This window comes from Lagenorhynchus albirostris, chromosome 20, assembly GCF_949774975.1.
Source record: "Lagenorhynchus albirostris chromosome 20, mLagAlb1.1, whole genome shotgun sequence".
NCBI lineage: Eukaryota > Metazoa > Chordata > Mammalia > Artiodactyla > Delphinidae > Lagenorhynchus > Lagenorhynchus albirostris.
In genome coordinates, this window is record NC_083114.1 from 14930266 (window position 1) to 14947458 (window position 17193).

At 40.0% G+C, this 17193-nt stretch overlaps 1 pseudogene; it reads right to left on the minus strand.

Annotated features, from left to right (window-relative positions):
* Positions 1–12663: 12663 nt before the first annotated feature.
* LOC132511495 (elongation factor 1-alpha 1-like) lies at positions 12664–14053 on the minus strand (annotated as a pseudogene).
* Between the last annotated feature and the right edge of the window lie 3140 nt (positions 14054–17193).

Here is a 17193-nt window from a genome sequence, read left to right on the forward strand (position 1 = left end):
GTATTCACTCAATAAATAATTATTGATGTCATAGTGCCAGGCACTATGCTAAGCACTGAAATTCTTTTTCAGGATTGTCTTCCATAACTCTTGCGGAATTAAGAGCCTTTCACATTCTTTCCCAATATGCACACCTTCACCCCTGTATCAATCCACCTTCTAACATACAAAGTCCTATTCAGGCAATATGGGCACAAATGCTTTCAACTAAATAAGTAGGAACACAAAAGAATTCCTTATTCATATTTTGAAAGGTCCAATCTTATAAGTGACTTTTATCATTTCCTGCACTTAGTGCATGGCTCACTGCTGGGCATGGCCTCAGTACAACCCTATTTAAGGACATAAATAGGAATGAATTATAACCCACATTATAATAAGCTTTAACAGACTCTTTCTTCACAGAAGGCATATAACATTACAGGGACTGGCTGCTGATTAAACTGGTGAAAATTGACGCAGCAGGGCTACTTAACAGATGTGTGATGTTCCCTTTAAACACAGGTCCTGTTTGAAACTCAGCTGTCTTGGTCTTACCAGAATTTCTTACCATTTGTACATAATGTAGAATAACTACTACGAAAGGAGGAAGAAAAGAAGCACTATTAAACACTATTGTAATTAAAATTCAATAACTATAGGAAAAGGCATTTTCCTACAAAACGTTTTTAAACTTAGGGCTGTGTAATAAGAATAAAGCTGAGCAAATTAATAAAAAAGAAATAAGATTTCTCAAAACACAAGTTAAGCTCATAGCCTAAAAAATACAATGACCAGGGAAAGAAATAAGGAATTCCCATGGTACGTTTTTGTTTTGTTTTGTTTTTTTGCAGTACGCGGGCTTCTCACTGCTGTGGCCTCTCCCGTTGCGGAGCACAGGCTCCGGACGCGCAGGCTCAGCGGCCATGGCTCACGGACCCCGCCGCTCCATGGCATGTGGGATTTTCCCGGACTGGGGCACGAACCCGTGTCCCCTGCATCGGCAGGCGGACTCTCAACCACTGTGCCACCAAGGAAGCCCCACATGGTACGTTTAACCACAATATTTTCTATGCAAAGATATGTATTTGAGTGTATTCTGGGAGCTGCCTGGCAAGATAACATCCTTTTAATTTTAACAAGTATATAACAAGGATAAAGACACATTCTTTGACATGTTGAGACTAAAATAACAGTTCCTCTTCCCATTTCTTACACACACACACACACACACACACACACACACACGTATTTACAAAGGGAGATTTAGAAATGTTAGGATTAATAGTGACTGATCACTGAATAAATAAGTACATTGCATTGCATTTGATAGCGCAACAAGCAACTGCAATGTTTTCAGTATATATCATAAACTGGGATGAACAGACTTAAACAAACAAAACACATTTCCCTCTACCATACATTGAAAAGTGATAACAAATTGAAAGTATAAGAACAGAAAAGACCATAAACTCTTGATTGATATGTTTTCTAGAGAGGCAATAAATTACATGTTGGAATATATGTGTGAAGATTTGTAGGTGCAAATATGGCCATAAACTGATTAAAGCGAACACCTAATTAAATTTATAGCAAATTACCTAGATCGTGATTCTGTTTGGCATGTTTAAAACTCAAGAGTTCATTTATAAACCTGGCTCAAGTGAGTATGGTAAAGGCAAAGTGTATTTATGGGGTGATGGTGAAGGGTGGGAGTGAGGAGGAAGTAAAATCAAGAAACTGGTGGTACATACAGTGGAATACTCAGCCATAAAAAGAAACGAAATTGAGTTATTTGTAGTGAGGTGGATGGACCTAGAGTCTGTCATACAGAGCAAAGTAAGTCAGAAAGAGAAAAACAAATACCATATGCTAACACATATATATAGACTCTAAAAAAAATGGTTCTGATGAACCTAGTGGCAGGACAGGAATAAAGACGCAGACGTAGAGAATGGACTTGAGGACACGGGGCGGGGAGGGGAAGCTGGGACGAAGTGAGAGAGTAGCATTGACATATATACACTACCAAATGTAAAACAGATAGCTAGTGGGAAGCAGCTGCATAGGACAGGGAGATCAGCTCTGTGTTTTGTGACCACCTAGAGGGGTGGGATAGGGAGGGTGGGAGGGAGGCTCAAGAGGGAGGGGATATGGGGGTATATGCATATGTATAGCTGATTCACTTTGTTATACAGCAGAAACTAACACACATTGTAAAGCAATTATACTCCAAGAAAGATGTAAAAAAAAAAAAAATGTTGGCAAATGCAAAAAAAAAAAAAAAAGAAAGAAAGAAACTGGTGGTAGGGGGCAGGTAGGGAGGGACTTGCCAAGAAACTTTTTAAAAGTTAGTGAAGCTGTGAAAACAGTACTAAGTTTATAATAAAGGCAAAATAAATGCTGAAAAGTTCGGTTCTTAATGTGTATGTATTATATATTTACTAATAAGAAGGAATAGTAAATAATACTTATAATTGGTTTAAAAGACAGAAAAACACTTTGGAGAAAAGTAAGCAACTACAAGTTATAACTACCATCTATATAGCAATTTATAGTTTAGAAAATGCTTTAAAAATTATTATTGGGACTTCCCTGGTGGCGCAGTGGCTAAGAATCCGCCTGCCAATGCAGGGGACATGGGTTTGAGCCCTGGTCCGGGAAGATCCCACATGCAGCGGAGCAACTAAGCCCGTGTGCCACAACTACTGAGCCTACGCTCTAGAGCCTGCAAGCCACAACTACTGAGCCCATGTGCCACAACTACTGAAGCCCGTGCGCCTAGAGCCCGTGCTCAGCAACAAGAGAAGCCACTGCAATGAAAAGCCCGCCTGCCGCAACGAAGAGTAACCCCCACTCACCGCAGCTAGAGAAAGCCCGCACGTAGCGATGAAGACCCAATGCAGCCAAAAATAAATAAATTTATTTTAAAAAATTATTATTATAGTTCAGCCTAGCACATACTAAACACTCAATAGTTGTAAACCAAATTGAAAAGAATTTCAATTAACTAAAATATAAGTTGAAATTGTTAAATTTTAAATATTGTGAAAATTTTCTGTCATACAGGATTTCACTAAGTATCTAAAATTAGAAGAACTGTAGTGAAAGGGATGAATGTCTTGCCCAGTTATTTGTTGCCTTTTGATCATATAAATTTTCAACTTGCATAATTATGTGGGATTTGGGTTAAGGATTGGGCTGGAAGTCAAATAGAATAAATGTGTTGTCAAGTACAGAGGTAAAAAGAAGAAATAGAAAAACAGCAGGCAGGTTGAATCACTAGGGTTCTTCATTTTATTTTTGTATTAATGGGTTGTCTGCTATGTGTCAGTCAGCTCTCTTAGCTAAATTTTCTCTTTAAGCACAAGATGAATGGTTATAAACTTGCCTCTAAGTATCAATAGAAGATGACGGGAATATATTTTAAACTATTTCCCAAACCGCATTTAAAATATCCCTGGGATTATATCTTTAAAAGGCAAAATCTTGAGGAACCCATCCCCAACTAAAATTTAGTAATAGTTTTGCATTCTGTTGTGTAGGAGAAAGCCTAGTTCTCTACCTTGGGATTTGACTTTATTTGCTGCTGTTCCTGCCACATTGCTGCAGATGCCTAATGCCAAACTGTCTGGTATACTCCGTGAACTCTGAAAGGAGAAAAGAAACACCAATTAAAAAGTGAAATGCTTTTCATCAAAGTTGCATCAACTCTCCCAATTAAAGAATGCACACAAATCCCTTGTAAAAATCACCAAACATTCCTCCCTAATTTTGCTAGGATTTAATGCTATATATTAGAAGCAAAGCAGTAATCACAGTCTATTTACTGCATTTACAAGATAAAGTTCATTGGCTCAGAATGTCATCACATCTTTCTATTGCTAACGTAGTAAATATGCTAAGAATATTATTCCAGATGTACATGAATCCTTGAATTATATAATACTTTCTAGAAACATAATTTGAGACCACAACACAGTGAAATAGGACATTTGAAATTGCTGCTGGTTTCTTTTACTATTAGAATCACCTTCCACGTTTGTGGTGGAAAGAAAAACGTTTTCACCTTAATTAAAGAAAGTAAAGGTTAGTTTTATGAATAAATGGTGACAAAATAGCTTTTTGTACTCATGCTGATGTACTTTTAAAAGGATGATAATAGAATACTTTAAGACTCACATTAGTCAACTTAATGGTGAATCATATAACTATTTTCACTTGCCTCCCCTTTTCTATAAAATATTTTTCCTCATTGAAGTCTTCTATTTATTTAAACACAAAGTTACTTAAACGATTAACATGGAGATTACATTTTCAGAATGATAGCGAAGTTCCCCTAAAAACTGGTGGTTACTGTACTCAGGGTAACAGTTCTGATTTTAGAAAGTAAACTTTACTTACAATTCATAATAGATCTTCACAAATAATTTACCTGTCAATGGAAGTTTTCTGCAACTGACTCAAATGAGTCAGCTTAATGATCAACATGGGTTTGCTTTTTCCCATTTGCCATTTTATCTTTTTGAATACCCACATCTTTTCCTTTTTTTTCTTTGTGAGAAAATTAATTTCTCCAGTTTACTCTCAAGCATTAACATCTGATTACTCATGAAAACTCTACCTTCATAGGCTCTTTTACTTTGGTTGCTTCCTGGTTCCTTTCTTTGTCTTCTTTTCCATTTTCCTGAAGTGGAAATAGTGTTAGTAAATGGTATCCAACAGGAGCCGGAAATAAAACTAACATTTTATACTCTAGTGTAGCAAGCTTTTTATGTAAAAAAATTCACATAATGAGTAAACATCATACCAAATAAAATCACATAAAGTAGTTGTATTAGCAAACTCAAACAGTATTAGACTTGTTAGGTATAAAGAATACAAAGCAACTGGAAGCAGGCCACTGTGACTCAACTATTAGCTGACCCCATTTTTGTCAAAACTTCATGCAGAAAAGTTCAACTAAAAAGAGAAATAATTCAATGACAGAATATGATATTGCATCTCCATTTTCCCAAAAATGTTGACTCTCAAATCCTCTCATGGCTAAATGGTTAGAAACCTATGTAGACCAGGTACCTGAGCAGGTTTGGGTTCCTCTTGAGATGTCGACTCACTCATCTGGAGCACTAAAAGATATCACCAAATGGTAAGGAAAAGTATTACCAGACCACTATTTATAACAAAAAGAGAGAAAGAAAATATTAACAAACAGAAATACTCTGGAAGATCAAAATCTCCCCCCAACCAACCTCATCCCACCATTCTACTGAATGATAATAAGTTCTCAGCTGCTAAACTTCTGACTGTACTACTGTTATTACTGTGGTTACTGATCAAAGCTCGATTAGTGCTAGGCCAGGGTTCAGGGAGACAGGAAAAGTCACCACAGTAATCATCACCATTAGTGTTTAAAAAAACAGCAACAGTAATGCAACTGAATTTTTAAAACAGTATCATCATCCTCATTAGTTTTTGAAATTACAAAGTGAGGTGAAATGAAACTTTGATTGCTATTTAATTCATGTGAGAAAGACAGACATTAGAATAATCACCTTGCTAAAAAGTATTTTTGGAGGGGGGAGTTCTGAGAGGAATGAGATTTATCTGGTTTATTTATTTATGCTAAGGAATAAAAATGGATGATTACCACATCCCCTACTTCAATTGCAAATGACTATAGATTCAGTCACAGATGATCAAAATCACTGTTGTGTCAAAAATCATGTAAGACTTTGTGTATATTTAAGACTTTGTGTATATTTAAGCTAGGTTCTATGTAAAAAGTAATGCATTTTATATACATGGCCTCTGCTGCTAGGGCAGTTACAATCTAGGGACTTCTTAATTTGAAATGGTATTATTTATAATGTGCTAGAGTATTCACTTTTCTTTTTATCAACATATGTTCTGCTTGAATGAACCAAAAGTACGGCCTTTGGAGACAACAGCTTCCAACACAAAAATGCCTGCCTCAAAGCCTTTTTGAAGCAATTCATAAATAATAAATAATACACAATAGATTTCTTTGATAGGTCCCAATTGTACATTTTCACAGACTGCTGTTTTTGCTTCTGGTGTCCATCTCTTGAAATTGCTAAAAAGCTTCCTCCCATTTCTTTTAAGATTTACTTATTTTTATTTATTTATTTAGGCTGTGCCGGGTCTTAGTTGCAGCACATGGGATCTTTGCTGCGGCACGTGGGATCTTCATTGCAGCCCGCAGACTCTTAGTTGCGGCAGGCATGTGGGATCTAGTTCCCCCACCAGGGATCGAACCCAGGCCCCCTGCACTGGGAGCGCAGAGTCTTACCCACTGGACCACCAGGGAAGTCCCCCCATTTCTTTTAAAATTTGTTTTGTTTGGATGCACCCAGATAAATTCAACTCAGTAAACCTTTACTGGGTGCCTTCTATATGCAGGCAGACTTTGGGGTTAAAAAGATGGATAGGATCTGCTTTTGTAGAGTTCCTAGTTTAGTGAGAGGAAAAAGGGATAAACAGATGCAATTCCATCTGTACGTGCAAAAGCAGAGGTACAGGGGCTTCCCTGGTGGGGCAGTGGTTGAGAGTCCGCCTGCCGATGCAGGGGACACGGGTTCGGGCCCTGGTCCGGGAGGATCCCACATGCCGCGGAGCGGCTGGGCCCGTGCGCCACAACTACTGAGCCTGTGCTCTAGAGCCCGTGAGCCACAACTACTGAAGCCCGTGTGCCACAACTACTGAAGCCCGCGTGCCTAGAGCCTGTGCTCCGCAGCAAGAGAGGCCACCACAATGAGAAGCCTGTTCCCTGCAACGGGGAGTGGCCCTCGCTCGCTGCAACTGGGGAGAGCCCGCGTGCAGCAGCAAAGACCCAATGCAGCCAAAAATTAAATAAATGAATAAAAAAAAAAAAGCAGAGGTACATACAAAATATTAAGGAACACAGAGGAATGGCAATTAATTTTCTCAGGGAGGTCAGGGAAGATTTCACAGAAAAATAGATTTCCAAGCTAGATTTTAAGTGACTAATAAGACTTTGTGTGTGTGTAAAGGAGGGGGGAAAGAGTATTTGAGGCAGAAGGAACATTATACGCTGGAGTATAAAAGTTCAAAAAGTGTTTGAAGCATTCATAGCAGAGCATAGTTATATAATAGAAAGTGGCAGAAGATGAGGCTAACTTTTCACAATAAATCAAGGAGTTTGGATTTTATTTTGTGCTTTTTAAGCATAGGACAAGATGCGACGAAATCGGTGTTTTTAAAAAGTTGACTCTGCCGGCAAAGACTGGAAGTGTGAAAGAGTGGGGAAAGATAGAATGAAGGTAAATTTTGTACCTTAAATATTGCACCTGAGATGAATGCCCCTGACTGTAGTCTACTTCCCTACTCCCTTACCATTGTTTCCACCCAAATAAACTTGCACTCAACTCCTTGGACCAGGGTCTGTTCTGAGGGAACCCAAACTATTTACAACAGATAGAATGATCAGGACTGGGGGCATAATTAGATCTAAGGAGTGAAAGAGGAGTAGTTAAGGCTTACTGAGCATTTTTTAATATTTAGAAGGCTGAATGGATGATGATGCCATTAAGTGAAATAAGGAAAGGAGAGAAAAACAGGTTTGAGGAATGATATGAGTTTGAGTTTGAAGGTATTACATTTAAGACACCTGCTTGATAGCATTTTAAAAAATATTTATTCGGCTGCATTGGGTCTTAGTTGCAGCATGCAGGATCTTTAGTTGTGGCATTCGAACTCTTAGTTGTGGCATGAGAGATCTAGTTCCCTGACCAGGGATCGAACCCGGGCCCCCTGCATTGGGAGCGTGGAGTCTTAGCCACTGGACCACCAGGGAAATTCCAATAGCATCTTCATTAGTAAGACTGTCAGCCACATGTGAAAGAGTAGCCAATTATCCTCGAGGAAGAAGTTTCTCAGTATGAGAGAAATCATACATCATTCTGATTTCTCAGACTCATAGAGGATAAGAAATGTCATTTACCTGGATTTCGTGTGAGTCTTGAACCCCTGGGTATTGATAGAAAGATACATTTGTAGGAGGATGCTAGTGGGGCTCACCCAATAATAGCTAAGAGAAGGAAAAAAAAGGCTGAAAATAAACCCTTGTTGATGAACACTTAAAAGTAGGGCTAAGAAAGAAGAGCCAGTGAAAGATACTGATAACTACTGAGAATGGCAGGAGACTACTGCAGCTGTGCACCTGCACACTGCTGGCCTGACTCCCACTACCAGCCGCTACAGCCATGCACATGCCCACAGCAAGCCCCTATGGCCCCACAAGTGTACACCAACAGCCAAGGCCCCCATAGCTGCTGGAGGGCCTGGATTCAATGTGGACACCTGTCACTGGCTTGCATGGCTCTGCTTACCTGCAGTTAACCTTACAGTTGTGTACCTGCAAGACACCAGCCTCAACTCCCGTCACTGGCCACCACTGCCCAGCATGTGCCTTCGGCTAGCCCCATTGTCACTCAAGGACACACTGACAGCCAGGGCCACTGCAACTGCTTGTGCACCCCCAGTTGGCCCCAGCCCCTGCCACTGTGCCTCTGCAGCCAGTCCCCACAACTAGCCCTGCAGCCAAGCCTGTGCATACCACTGGCTCTGGACACCACCACTGCCTGGCCTGATCCCTAGCCACTGGACTGGAGGTACTGTTAAAGACTCCAACAGTCCTTGAAGCCACTGTGGACTGCCTACAGCTCTCACCAAAGATTATGCGGTTGTTGACGTCATGAACCCCAGCTGCTGAGCCAACAAGACATCACGCCCCTCCCCATCATTCGGAGATGTTACATGCCCTCACACTTTGCACCCCGCACCACTAGACCCAGGGTCACAGCATGTTCCAGCATGTGCCTGCCCGCAGATGAAAGTCTTTCCATACCAAAGTCAGTCCATAAAGTCTGAAAGAGGTAACTGCTTCTTCAAATGCACAGACACCTACAAAAACTACAGGGATCACAAAACATCGGAGAAACATGACACTACCAAAGGAACACAGTAAACTTCCAGTAATGGGAAGTGGAGATTCACAAATTGCTTGATAAAGAATTCAAAATAATTGTTCTAAAGATGCTCAGAGAGCTACAAGAGAACACAGGTAAACAATTTAATGAAATAAGGGAAATGATACAAGAATGAAATGATAAGTTCCACAAAGAGAAAACAAAAAAAGAGAACCAAACAGAAATTTTGGAGCTGAAGAATACAATGACTGAAATGAATAATTCAGTAGAGAGATTCAATACAAGACTAAACCAAGCAGAAGAAAGAATCGGTAAACTCAAACACAGATCATTTGAAAATATTCAGCTGGTGGAGAAAAAAAGAAAAAACTGAAGGGGAATGAAGAAAGCCTATGGGACTTATGGGACACCATTAAGAGAAACAATCTATACAATATGAGAGTCTAAGGAAGGGGAGAAAGGGGCAGAAAACTTTTTGAAAAATAATGTCTGACCTATACCACCAGCCTGCCATAAAAATACAGTGGTGTAAGTTTGACCTCTCCAATTAACTGCTGTTGTCTCAACTTCTCCAAGTGATTAGAAAATCTCATACTTCCATCTTCAAGTCTCCTTCCTGGTCCATTAACTTTCTTCTTATTATATACTAAATGTTTGTATGTGCAACCTCCACCATGTCCCCACAAATTAATATGTAGAATCCTTAACAGCCCCCCCCCCAAATAATGTCTGAGAACTTCACAAATCTGAAGAGAGATTTGGACATCCAAGTTCATGAAGCTCATAGGTCTGCAAACAAATTCAACTCAAAGAGATCTTCTCCAAGACACATTGTAATAAAACTGTCAAAATCAAAGACAAATAGAAAATCTTGAAAGAAGCAATAGAAAAGAAGTTTGCCACTTAAAAAGGAACCCCATAAGACTACCACAGGATTTCTCAGCAGAAACCTTACAGGCCAGGAGAGAGTAGGATGACATATTCAAAGTGCTGAAAGAAAAAAAAAAAAAAACCCCAAAACCTGTCAACCAAGAATATTCTATCTGGCAAAGTTATCCTCAGAAATGAAAGAGAGAGGGACTTCCCTGGTGGTCCAGTGGTTAGGACTTTGCCTTCCAATGCAGGGGGGTGCGGGTTCGATCTCTGGTCGGGGAGCTAAGATCCCACATGTCTCATGGCCAAAAAACCAAAACATAAAACAGAAGGAATATTGTAACAAATTCAATAAAGACTTTAGAAAAAGTGGTCCACATCAAAAAAATCTTTTAAAAATTTAAATAAATAAATAAAAAGAAATGAAAGAGAGATAAAATCTTTCCCAGAAAAATAAAAGCTGAGGGGAGCTCACCCCCACCAGAACTGTCTTACAAGAAATGCTAAAAGGTGTTCTTCAAGCTGAAATGAAAGGACACTAATTAGTAACATGAAAACACACTGGTAAGTATAACTATACAGTCAGATTCGGAATATTCCAATACTGTAATATGGTGGTGTGTTAATCACTTACCTCTAGAATAAAGGTTAAAGGACACAAGTATTAAAAATAACTATAGCTTTGCAAACAATAATTTGCTATTGGATATCCAATATAAAAAGATGTAAACTGTGGCATCAAAAATATAAGATGGGGGAGGATATAGAAAGGTAGAGTTTCTGTATGTGATCGAAATTAAGTTGTCATCAGTTTAAAATAAACCATTGTATCTATAAGGTGTTTATGTAAGCCTCATGGTAACCACAAAGCGATAACCTATAGTAGATGCACAAAAGATAAAGAGAATGGAATCAAAGCATACCACTGCAGAAAATCATCAATTCACAAAGGAAGGCAGTAAGACAGGAAGAAAGAAACAAAGGAATTACAAAACAGCCAGAAAACAATAAGATGACATTTAATTAGATGTTGATTAATAAAAGTTCTCACCTATCAATAAAATGGATTAAATTCTCCATCTAAATGCATAGAGTGGCTGGATGGATAAAAAACCAAGACCCAACTATATGCTGCTTATAAGAGACTCACATCAGCTTTAAGGATACACATAGGCTCAAAGTGAAGGGATGGAAAAAGATATTCCAGGCAAGTGAAAACCGAAAGAGAGCAGAGATAGCTATACTTATATCAGACAAAATAGACTTTAAGCCAAAAACTATAATAAGAGACAAAGGAAGTCATCGTTTAATGATAAAAGAGTCAATTAATCAAGAATTATGGGTTGCAGAATTACAATATTAATTGAATTCAAATTCCAGCCAAGTTATTCATGTCAAAATTGAGGGATTGACTGGGAAGGAGTACCCTGAAATTTGGAATAGGGACATTTAGTTGGACTAGGAGACTGATAATCTCAAACTTCTGAGTCACTTTGAGCCTTTTTTGACAGTGAAAGCAGTTTGTCCTCTTGTATTTGTGAAGAATATCCTCTTAATTGAAAATTTTGTAATAATATCATCTGGGGCAACTGCCTTGCAAGAGGATGCCCATTTTCCTCAAGACTCACCACAACCACCTCTTACTCATAGTAGATTCGTTAACTCAAATCAGGTCTTTTTATTTTCTCATTAAACTTTGTTTCAATGGGTCTCAAAATTCTGTGACAAATTTTTGGTCAAGTTGTTTCCATAAAAAAGTACTGATTTTAGGGCTTCCCTGGTGGCACAGTGGTTGAGGGTCTGCCTCCCGATGCAGGGGACACGGGTTCGTGCCCCAGTCCAGGAAGATCCCACATGCCACGAAGCGGCTGGGCCCATGAGCCATGGCCACTGAGCCTGCGCGTCCAGAGCCTGTGCTCCGAGACGGGAAAGGCCACAACAGTGAGAGGCCCACGTACCGCAAAAAAAAAGTACTGATTTTAAAAGCTAACTTAAAACTGCCACACATACCACATACCCCAGCAATCCCACTCCTGGGCATATACCTGGAGGAAATAATAATGCAAAAAGATACATGCACCCCAGTGTTTATTGCAGCACTATTTACGATAGCCAGGATGAGGAAGCAACTAAATGTCCATCAACAGAGGAATGGATAAAGATGTGCTACATATATACAATGGAATATTACTCAGCTATAAAAAAGAACAAAGTAATGCCATTTGCAGCAACATGGATGGACCTAGAGATTGTCATACTGAGTGAAGTAAGTCAGACACAGAAAGACAAATATCATATGATATCACTTATATGTGGAATCTAAAAAAAAGGGTACAAATGAACTTGTTTACAAAACAGAAGTAGAGTCACAGATGTAGAAAACAAACTTATGGTTACCAGGGAATGGGGATGGGGAGGGATAAATTGGGAGATTGGGATTGACATATACACACTACTATATATAAAACTGATAACTAATAAGAACCTGCTGTATAGCACAGAGAACTCTACTCAATATTCTGTAATGGCCTACATGGGAAAAGAATCTTAAAAAAAAGAGTGGATATAGGTATATGTATAACTGATTCACTGTGCTGTACACCTGAAACTAACACAACATTGTAAATGAACTATACTCCAATACAAATTAAAAAATGAAAAATAAAATAAAGGAAAAACTGCCACACATAAAACAAATGGTTGACGAAATATTCTCCTTTCCTTCTGAAGGTTTTGTGATGCAGTCTTTTACTATTAAATGGCCAACTGAAGTGAACAGTCCTAAAACCGTTCTTCCACCACTGATTAAGACTGGGGTGGCAGGTATTGGAGATAACATTCATGTAGCCTTCTGAGCTTTCTGGGCAGACTTGATAACCTTGCCAGCTGCAGCTGCCTTCTTGCCCACTTTTTTTTTTTTTTGTCCACTACTTTGATGTCACCCACAGCAATCGTCTGTCTCATGTCGCGAACAGCAAAATGACTCAGAGGAGGATAGTCAGAGAGGCTCTCAACACACACGGGCTTGCCAGGAACTATATCAATGATGGCAGTATCACTGTATTTCAAGAATTTGGGCCCACCTTCCAGCTTTTTCCCGGAACGATGATCAATCTTCTTCAGCTCAGAAAACTTGCAAGCAATGTGAGCTGTGTGACAATCCAGCACAGGTGCATATTCAGCACTGATTTGGCCTGGTTGGTTCAAGATAATCACCTGAGCTGTGAAGCCCACTGATTCCATCAGTGGGTCATTTTTGCTGTCATCAGCCACACTGCCACGACAAACATGTTTGACAGACACGTTCTTGACACTGAAGCCCATACTGACCCCAGGAAGGGCTTCACTCAAAGCTTCATGGTGCATTTCAATAGATTTCACTTCAGTTTTAACGTTGACTGGAGCAAAGGTGACCACCATGCCCGGTTTGAGAACACCAGTCTCCACTCGACCCACAGGGACAATACCAATACCACCAATTTTGTAGACATACTGGAGGGGCTTGTCAGTTGGACATGCTGGTGGCAGGATGCAATCCAGAGCTTCAAGCAGCATGGTTCCACTGGCATTGTCATTTTTATGGGTCACTTTCTATCCCTTGAACCAAAGCAGGTTAGCACTTGGCTCCAGCATGGTGCCACCATTCCACCCAGAAACTGGCACCAATGCTACTGTGTTGGGGTGGTAGCCAATTTTCTGAATGTAGATGCTGATTTCCTTAACAATTTCCTCTCAGCTCTTCTGGCTATAGAGTGGCTTAGTGGAATCCATTTTGTTAATGCCAGCAATTAGTTCTTTCACACCCAGAGTATAAGCCAGAAGAGCATACTCACAGGTCTGCCCATTCTTGGAGATACTGGCTTCAAATTCACCAGTGCCAGCGGCATCAATCAGAACAGCACAATCAGCCTGAGATGCACCTGTAATCATGTCTTTAATAAAGTCTCTGTGTCCTGGGGCATCAATTATGGTCACATAGTACTTGCTGGTCTCGAATTTCCACAGGGAGATATCAATGGTGATAGCATACTCACAGTGATCTTTCAGTTTGTCCAAGATCCAGGCATACTTGAAGGAGCCCTTTCCCATCTCAGCAGCCTCCTTCCTGAACTTTTCGATGGTTCTTTTGTCGATTCCACCATATTTATAGATCAGATGGCCAGTAGTGGTAGACTTGCCCAGATCTACATGTCCACAGTGATGTTGATGTGAGGCTTCTCCTTTCCCATTGTGGCTTAAATTTAGTGGTGGTTTTCATGACACCTGTGTTCTGGTGGCAAACCCATTGCGAAAAAAGCTAAAATCAGATATTAAAATGCTCCAGCAGGGCAAATACAAAGTCTAATCAAGTGGAAATAGGTTTTATGGCAAAATATTTTCATTATTTTCTTGTTTAGTGGCAGAAGCCCAGGGAACATACATGGGTATATTATAAGGGAGTTAAAGGAAGGAGCACAAAATATAATACTGGGTTGGCTGGAATTTATTGATATGGGTACCCGTATCAGAAATTAAGGATTTAATGTATTAGCACCTACAGCTGGAAGTGACACTCACTATTTACTTGGTAAGTTCACTGAAACTTGGACTCCATAGTGGCCTATGTTTAATTAAGTGGAGATACTGGAACTTCCTTGGATAATGTAAGAGGAATCCAAAGTCTTAGGGATATGGGAATGTTGGAGTAGATTTATCACATTTTGACTTGCATATCCACTCCCCACAAGTATATTCTCCAAGAGAACCTGGGGGGTGTCCCTTTACTAAAGCACTGAAAAATACATTAGTGAGTGGGAGTACTTATATCCTTGAAAAGCTCTATGTTGGCTTTCTTCTGTAGGCAAGGCATGATGGGATGACCCATTTCAGGCAGCAGAAGCCAGATGTCAGTGTTTATCCACCAAAGACAAGGCAGGCACATTTACCATAAAGAGAAGTAGAGATACAGTGGTAATCAGATTATTTTTGACATTCAGCTAAATGATTATGGTGGTCCCAGGATTAAAATAGATGGGCAGCCTAATAAAGTATTGATCATCTACACATAATATTTAAAAATCTATATATGATAGCCAAAAATATGACTTTAGTCACCATGGTGGAGAGTTCTGACTTCTCTCACCCAGTTTCCAGAGCTGAGCCTCTTAATTGAAAGGGCAGGCTGGATCCCCTTAAGGAAGGATTCTGCAGCACTACCATAGCATATACTGAAAATCTTCCTCCAAGTCTTCTCCACAAAGACCTTAGGCAATTTCCTAAAATGACTGTGTAATGAGGAAAAAGATTAATATTCAGGTATTTCAGGGACTTCTAAACATTGGCATTAATTGGTGTTAATTTCTGGGGACCCAAATGCATTCCACCAGTTTAAGTGGGGCCTGTATTGGACAGGTGGGAGATGGAGTCTTAACTGGTTTGTGTTTTGCTTTTTAAAATTTATTTATTTATTTATTTTTGGCTGCGTTGGGTCTTCATTGCTGCGCATGGGTTTTCTCTAGTTGTGAGCCGGGGCTACTCTTCCCTGTGGTGCGCAGGCTTCTCGTTGCGGAGCATGGACTCCAGGTGTGCCGGCTTCAGTAGTTGTGGTGCACAGGCTTAGATGCTCCCCGGCATGTGGGATCTTCCTGGACCAGGGATCGAACCCATGTCCCCTGCATTGGCAGGCAGATTCTTAACCACTGCGCCACCAGGGAAGTCCCCTTAACTCAAGTTTGTATCACAGTGGGCAGAGTAGGCCCATAGAACCACTCTGCGGTGATTTCACCAGCTCCTGGATGTATAATTAGAATAGATACCTGGTAACTGGCAGAATTTCCATATTGGTTCTTTGATCCTGGAATAAGGACAATGAAGAGCCAAGTTGAAGCCCTTGGGAACCCCCTCCCACCTCCCCCATACACCAGAAGAGTAAACAAAAATTATTGCTTCCTTGGGATGGCAGAATGGGGGATTATAGAGATTAGTGACACCAATAAAGGTTAAAGGAAGCAGGAGTGATGAAATCTATCTCACGCCAATTTAATTTACCTGTTAGGCCTGTGAAGAAGGCAGATGGATCTTGGAGAATGAGTGTGGGTGATTATAAATTTAATCAGGTGATGCCTCTAATTGCAGCTGCTCTTCCATATGTAGTAACTTTACTGGAGCAAATCAACACAGCCAGTGCCACTTGGTATGCAGCTAGTGATCCAGCAAATGCTTATTTCTCCATACAAATTGGCAAGAAACACCAGAAGCAATTTGCTTTTACTTGGCAGGGCCAACAATATAACTTCACAGTCTTGCCCCATGGCTACATCAATTTTCCTGCTCTCTGCCATAATATAGTCCACAGAGATACTGAGCATCTTCATCTTCCAATCAGCATTAAGTTGGTCCAGTACATTGATGACATTATGCTGATTGGATCCGGAGAACAAAAGGAGCGAGGTCTTTAACTGTCTTCATGAAATATATGCAAAACCAACGGATGGAAGATAAATTCCACTTCTGGTATCAATTTCTACATCAGCCAAGTGCCAGTTATTAGATTATTTTCTCAGCTCCAAATTCACCCTTTTGTACTTTTCTTTCATGCTGGAGCTGGAGTATGAAAACCACATTTCTTTGCCTTGCCAGCTGGCTCTGTTAAGCTCTGCTAATTGGGGGCATCAGATGGAGACCACAAGGCTGAGGAAGGACAAGAGACTTGTTCCTTCCTGTCTACCTCACGACTGCTTCCTGTGGTGTTTTGGTTCCAGTGTGCTTCACTCCAGCTATGCTTCTTTAACCTGGTAGCAGCAGCTGAATCCAGTTTGCAGTTTTTCTAAAGTTTTGTAGTTTTCATTGACATCAGCCAGCCAGTGTTCCTGCTGCAGAGGTCTGGGCCCCAGACTGCTGGGTCCCATGGAGCACCGCATCTAAGCTCAGAGACACCAGCGGCAGCCAGGCAGTGTCTTCTTCTCAGAGACCTGAGTTTCAGCTCTGTGGGCTCACTCCTCCAAGTCTGTAATTTTTTTCCCTTTAATTCCTTTGTTTAGGTTGTTTTTCAGTCCTAAAGGTAATAACAGTTGCTACCTCTGTCACACCTTAGATTTCTCTTTTCAGTTTTTCAGTCACCTACTTAACTTCATACCTAGTTAACAATTCTTGTTAAATTATCTGTTCAAATAACTGGTGTGAATTTTATCTCCTATCTGGACACTGACTATCAATAAATTAGTATAAGATTATTAAAATTTAAGAAGAATTACAACCAGGTAGAGGCAATACATGACTCAATCATACTCCATTCACTCTTAGCTATTTTATATTCTATCTCTATATATTTCTACTTGTTTTATAATTTGTAACTAGTCATTTCAAATGTAAGGGGTTGGATTATAAAGAA